The sequence below is a fragment of the Pinus tabuliformis genome, chromosome 6 (genome assembly GCF_031772625.1).
Source record: "Pinus tabuliformis cultivar Carrire ecotype Pingquan chromosome 6, CPIR1, whole genome shotgun sequence".
Taxonomy (NCBI): Eukaryota; Viridiplantae; Streptophyta; class Pinopsida; order Pinales; family Pinaceae; genus Pinus; species Pinus tabuliformis.
The window spans coordinates 586142318-586149330 of NC_142292.1; the positions used below are offsets into that span (position 1 = coordinate 586142318).

General features: G+C 35.3%; 1 pseudogene; it reads left to right on the top strand.

Annotated features, from left to right (window-relative positions):
- Nucleotides 1-4109: 4109 nt before the first annotated feature.
- On the top strand, nt 4110-6733 carry LOC149259911 (uncharacterized; annotated as a pseudogene).
- The last annotated feature ends 280 nt before the right edge of the window (nt 6734-7013 follow it).

Here is a 7013-nt window from a genome sequence, read left to right on the forward strand (position 1 = left end):
ATATTTATTTCTTCTTACCTCTCTCTCTCTCTCCCCCTCCAACTCCATCTCTCTTTCCCTCCCTCACTCCCCTCTCTCACATCTTCCCTCTCTTTCTCTCTCTCTCTCTCTCCACCTTTCTCTATATTTATTTCTTCTTACCTCTCTCTCTCTCTCTCTCTCCCTCCAACTTCATCTCTCTTCCTCACCCTCACTCCACTCTCTCACATCCTCCCTCTCTTCCTTCCTTTCTCTCTCTCTCTCTCTCTTACTCTTCAGCCTCCAACTCTGTTACTATATCCCTCCCTCTCTCCTTCTCTCCCCCATTCTCTCCATCTCTCCTTCTTTGTCTTTATCTCAACCCCAAACATACACACACTCTCTCCATCTCTCCATTGTTATTCCATCTCTCTCTCCACTTCTCACTCTCTATGCATTTATTCTTCCTTCCCTCTCTCCCCCTCCAACTCCATCTCCCTATCCATCCCTCTCTCCTCCTCTCTCCTTCCCTCTCTCCTCCTCTCTCTCAAATCTTCTCTCTCGCACTTCCTCTTTCTCCCTTTCTCTCCTACCTCCATCTCTCTTCCCCCATCACACACACACACACACACTCTCTCTCTCTCTCTCTCTCTCTCTCTCTCTCTCTAATCCTCTCTCTTACCCCATCACTCTCCTTATTTCTCTCAAGTATTATCTCTCAATCTTCCTCTCCCTCACTCCCTCACTCTCTCTATCTCTCTTTACCCTCTCTCTCTCTCTCTCTCTCTCTCCCTTTTCCCTCCAATCCTGTTTCTTCCCCCATATCTCTCTCTCTCTCTACCTATGTTACTATAACCATCCCTCTCTCCTTCTGTCTCCTTCTCTCCCCCCTTCTCTCCATCTCTCCTTTTTTATATCTTTATCTCACCCCTACACATACACTCTTTCTCTTCATCTCTCCCTTGTTAGTCCATCTCTCTCTTTCCACTTATCACTCTCTATGGCTTTCTTCTTCCCTCCCTCTCTCCCCCTCCAACTCCATATCTTTATCCCTCCCTCTCTCCTCCTCTCCCTCATCCTTCCTCTCTTGCCCTTTCTCTCCTACATTTATCTCTCTTCCCCTGCCTCTCTCTCTCTCCCTCTCTCTACCCTCCAATCCTCTCACTATCTCCCTCCCACTCTCCTCTCTCTTCCCCCTCCATCTTTGTGTCTCCCTCTCCCTCTTTTACCTTTCTCTACCTCGCTCTCTTTTTATTCCTCCTCTCCCCTCTCGTTCAATTTATGTCCATCTCTCCCTTATCACTCCCCTTATCTCTCCACCTCTATAAGTTTATTTCTTTGTTCTTACCTCCCATATATATAGAGTTAATATATATCATGATATATTAATATATATTATAATATAACAAATTTAATATTGGATTAAAACAAAATTATTATATTTCATAATATTAATATTATATTATGATATATGAATATGAATATTAGATTTAATAATAATAATAATAATCTTTTAATATTAATATTATGGTTGATAATATTTTTTGCATGGTATTAATAATAATTTGCCCCATGGTATTTTTCCCATAGGCTTCACCTAAATAAAACCTATTTTCTGAGCGTTAGTAAGTGTAAAGAGGTTTATGGAGCAAATATAAAAATAGGTTTTATTTATTTACCATACCTCTTGTTTATTTATATTTTTATTTATTTATCATATTTCTTTTATTTACAATGTTATTTGGCCCATAGGCTTGGTATATATAGATGTTGATTTATAATCTTATCTAATATGTTTTTATTTATTTACCATACATCTTTATACCTCTTTTGTATTTATTTATTTATCATACCTCTTTTATAAATATGGTAATTGGCCCATGGTATTAATAATTATGTGTCCTCGATCTACCTAAATAAAACCTATTTTTTGAGTTTTCATAAATATAAAGAGGTGAATGGAGTAAAGATAAAAAACTTTTATTTATTTACCATACCTCTACTTGTTTATTTATATTTTTATTTATTTACCATAGCTCTTTTTTTTACTATTCGTAAACCTCTTTATATTTTAAATTTATGTTGTGCTTATACATAATAATTAGATTGATTTTTAAATAGGGACGACATTAGATTAACAATATTAAATGTTAAATATTACATTTACATTTAAGTTTACATGTTTGCATTTACATTTAAATTTACATGTTTACGTTTTTACGTGAGATCTACCCCATGGGGGCAATAAATATTTTATTCTTAATCACAAATTACAAATGACTTTGAAAAATACATATAAATAACCCAAATTTTTTTTATATTAATTAAAAAAAAAAAAAATTCAATTAATTGAAAGTTAAAATAATATTATTTGAATGAAAAGTTTCTTTCTATTTTCAAAGAGAGTAAAGAAATTTGTAATTATTTTATTTAAACTTTGAATTACAAATAATTTAATAATTTAAACTGCCTTAAATTTGGGGTTTTGGGTGATTTTGCCCTAAACTGTAGGGGTTATAGATCATCTTGCCTTGATAATTGGTAATGTAAAGACATTGTTTTACATCTAGCACTGTTTCTACCAAGGTAACACCTATCCAAATCTCTGGGAAGATAAAACTGATCCAGATCGTGTGGTTGGATTTTTAGTGGATCCATGTGTTTGGTGCCCCTGAAAATCGACATCTCAACCATCAGAGTGATTTCAGATTCTATGGGCATTGAACTAGCGACAACTAGTTGGGAACTAGAGAAAGAGAGATGCAGTGCGTTGTTGAAACCTGGAAAAAAACTAATAGTTTTTTAGATTTGAAGTTAGATGTTGGTTACATGTTTGGTAGTTCGAGCCGCTGCCGAGAGATCAATGGATGACGAGGATTCTTCGAAAGTTGGTCTTTGACAAAGTTAAGGAAACCTTCAGATCTGATGCTCGATTACTCTCACATTGTTGTTGAGCTAAATCAAATATTCAGCTTGCAGAATGATTGATCCAATCGTTACGCACTATGGACAAGGTCAACTATCTTGCTTCTTGGCCAATCTAGATATTGTGCTAGATCTGGTGAGTAACTCTTAACAAAGTGTTAAAAAGCATTCCGTAATTAATTTTAGATTTTGTGGAGTATTTCCATATTAATTTGTATTTTATTAGATTACGTTTTTCATCTATATCTCGAAGATGACAATGGATGGTTCCAAACTTAGATTTGACATTTTTTTAATTATTTAAATCATATTTATTTGATTTTTTTAGAGATTCTCTACATTATTTATTTCTCTTGGGAGATCAGATCTTCCATATATGTCTTCAAAACTTCAACTCAAAAATTCATTATCCTTTTTCTCTTAAATGTGTTATTTTTTTGTTGAATTCAAATTGTAGATATCGGCAGACATGGTTGTGAATGCAACTTTAGCAGCCATGGCCAAATATGCACGAAAGCATGGCTTAAAGGTTTATCAGGTTGCTTCTTCGGTGGTAAATCCCATAACAATTCAAGAATTTTTAAAAATAATATTTGAACATTTTAAATGTAATCCCTACATTGATCGCAAAGGAAACCCAATAAAATTGTTGAAGCAATTGACCTGTGTTAATACTATGGAGAATTATGGGCAGGCTCTAGACACAACAGTTAGTTCACCAAACAACGTAAGTTGTAACGATACTCTGTGTTTCTTACTCGAAATTTTGATGAATATAAGTGGAATTTGAAAAGTTAAAAATTTACTCATGTAAATTTTACTTTTACTTTGCATATAATTTCTGCATATAATCTTTGTTCAAGGAGTAGATTCGTTATTTAATCTAAAGAATTATTGATTTACCATAATTATAAAAAAATACATAAAATGAATCATTGCAAAGTGATAGTCATATTGCAGATAGTGGGGTTATCAAGATCATCTACAAAATATATGTTACAGCAATTGAAGCACCTGGAAAAGATCTATGCATTCAACGAAGGAAGGTGAATTATGTGCAATGGAGATGAGCGAGACAATTTCGAATTTGATGTGAAGATGAATGAGACAGTTTCGAATTTGATGTGAAGATGAACGAGACAGCTTTAGATTTGATGTTAAGATTATCGAGTGGAAAAATTACATCAGAAATATTCATATTCCATGACTTGGTGAATATATCTTAAATGGGTGAATATGTATTAGTGGATCGCAATGGTTGCAATGGCCATGAAGACATCAATTTTCACTTCATTGGGTTCACTATTTTTGGGAGAGTGATGGGGGTTGTTGGAGCATAAATTTGTCAAGATATAAATGGAGGTCATGTTAATGTGAACGTTGAACTCATTTCCACCAGCAATGATCTCATTAATGATGTGTTTACGTCGCAGGGAGGCAATTACACGTTTACAAATATTACTCCAAGGAAATATAGGTTGGTTGCTTCCCATCATGAATACATAAACTTCATCAATCCTCGAGCAATATACAAATATCAGGTCATATCAAATCCCACTACATTTTTTTTCAAAAAGGAAAGGCCATGATATTTTTCTCTCTTTGCCTTTGTTTGATATGCAAAATAAGTTTGGAGATTCCTTAAGGATGAGTGTCTAGAGGACACAGTAGCCCTCCATGAAATCAAATGTGAAGAAGTGGAAAGAGTGGGCTCTGTGAGCCAATTGTTAAACAGAGGAAGAAGATACAAGGTCATACCTAATCTCCATCCTATCTAGGATGGCGCTACGCATGAGGTACAATGATTGAGGTTTATAGAGTACATTTTCTATAATATTCTCTTTCAAATACGTGATTCTCATGTTCTCTTAACAATTTTCCAAAGAGGCTCTCGAGAGATGGAGTTGGGCTTTGGAAATATAGTAGTAGATGACATCTTTTATGTCCCAAGTTATGATATGAATGGCTTATTTGTTTTTTAGGGTAACCCTATTTTAGGTGTTCATGTATACCTTTATTCAGATGATTTCCATGAGGTGAAGTGCGCTCAAAGAAGCTCCTTGTCCAAATCAAGCGCTTTGTCCTGCAATATTTGATGCATATGGGAAATTTGATTTTAATTTTATTCCATGTGGAAAATAAAGGTTATTGTCATTCTACAAGGGTGAGAATACAATATTTGATGTTTCACTTCCATACATAGAGGTTCTTGTTGAGCACCGTCATGTTAATATATCTTAGCCATTTTAGGTCACAGGTTTCTCAGTTGGAGGACTTGTGGTGACTTTTGAAGGAGCCTGTTTTGAAGGTATTAAGATATTAGTTGATGGACGAAAAAGAGCTACAACAGATGTCCAGGGATATTACAAACTTGATCATGCAACATCAACACGCTACACAATCAAGGCTGAGAAGGATCACTTTGAGTTTAGCAGTTTGGAGAATTTCATGGTTGTGCCAAACATGGCTTCAATCCCAAAGATAGAAGCAACACATTATAATATTTGTGGTTCCCTAAAATTAGTGACAAATGGCTATTATGGCAAGCGTCAAGTTGGCTTGAAACATGGGCCAGACAATGTTAAGCCTCAACTAAAGAGGATCAATGATATGGGAAACTTTTGCTTCGAGGTTAAACCATGTTAATATCGAATATCCCCACTGACCACAACAGTAGAACGTGATTCTAGTCTTCAATTTTCACCATCACATATTGATGTGACAGTAACTAGACCAATGTTTGGCATTGAATTTATAAAGGCCCTTGTTGATATCCATGGATCGGTGATATGCAAGGAAGGATGTGACTCCTCGGTTTCTATATCACTTACTTCTCTGGCTATTGAACTCTAGGTTCAGAGAAGCTTAACTCTTTAAGTTTAACAAATGAGAGCAGTGACTTCATATTTGAGAAAGTCCTACCTGGTGCATTGCATCTTGAGGTAAAACATGGACCTTCATTTGATTTTTTAGATTGGGATGATGACTGGTGTTGGGAGAGAAAGGTTATTGATGTCAATGTTGGTGTTTCTGATCATTCAGAGATAGTGTTTATCCAAAAAGGCTATTGGTTGCATATTATGTCTACTCATCATGTGGCTTCTTACATCGTACAACCAAACAAAGAACCAATGAATTTGTTGATTGAGAAAGGATGGTAGCAAATCTGCTTAGAAGCTTCTCGTGTGCACATGCTTCATTTCTTGAACTCGTGCATTTTCTTTGGAATGTCTTCATTAGAATTCAATGTATTGAACCATAAGCATATATATTTGACTGGTGAAAAATATCTACTGAGTGGTGAAATACATGTTGATTCAAGTTCTTATCCCAAAGCAAATGAGTTGTCTCAAAGCATTATTGTAGACATATGGAAAAAGGAGGGTGCATTTATAGATATGATCAATAATGTCAAACTTGTTTCAAGTGCTAATGGGCCAAGCAACATTGTTGTATATAAGTACACTCATTGGTCCAATCTTGAAGATGAAATGGTCTTTGTTCTGAGAGATAAAAGGAATGCTAGTGAGAAAAATAGTTTTGAAAAGGTCTTGTTTTATCCAAGAAGTCGGCACGTTGTTGTTAAAACTGATGGGTGCCAACCTGATATTCCTTCTTTTGTTGGGTTCATAGGAAAGTAAATTCAGGGTCAGTGCTGCCAGCAATCCGAGGTGTTGACATTAAAATAATTGCTCAAAATGATAGTAGCAATGGTCTTCTGAAAAAGGGTGACTTGGTTCTTCAAACATCGATAGGATCAGATGGTCTATTTTTGGGTGGTCCTTTGTATGATGATACTGAGTACTATGTTGAATCTTCCAAGGGATATCATTTAAAAGCACTTGCATAAGACCCATTTTGAAGCTTAGCTAAATGCTCATCCAATTTGATCAAATTCCCCACTCGACTAGCCAAATCATAAAGAATATTTGATCATCGGAATTCGACCTTTCTACACTCCCTACATTTGTGGTCCTCAGTAGAGGAATCACTGAATTTGCATCAAACAACCGTTGGATATGGACAAAATCTCTTCAATCGCATTGCTTCAAACTACAACCATGTAAGTCTAGATTTTACTATTACTTTCAATGCTTTACAATGAAACCAGTCTAAATGCAGGTTGTATG